The 202-nt window shown below is 47.5% G+C and overlaps 1 protein-coding gene across 1 annotated transcript in view; it reads left to right on the forward strand.

Moving 5' to 3' along the window:
• rfk (riboflavin kinase) overlaps positions 1-202 on the forward strand; it is a 6,286-nt gene that overhangs the window by 2,239 nt on the left and 3,845 nt on the right. The gene's annotated exons all lie outside the window — the stretch shown is intronic.

Consider the following 202-nt stretch of genomic DNA (forward strand, 5'->3'; position numbering starts at 1 on the left):
TTTGTAGCCCCCCCCCCCCGTGACCCCGCTCAGGGAACAAACGGTAGAAAATGAATGAAATCACTGTCATGGGAACATTGCTTTTAGGTGGAATGGCATTATGGGGAAACTGAGCTGTCTTGGTGGAGGTTTGTGCTGTCCGAGTGCTGTCTAGTTATGAATGTCATAGTTGGTTTTGAAGTGTCACTGAGAAAGGCACTAT

This window comes from Monopterus albus, unplaced genomic scaffold (assembly GCF_001952655.1).
Source record: "Monopterus albus unplaced genomic scaffold, M_albus_1.0 scaffold56.1, whole genome shotgun sequence".
Lineage (NCBI taxonomy): Eukaryota > Metazoa > Chordata > Actinopteri > Synbranchiformes > Synbranchidae > Monopterus > Monopterus albus.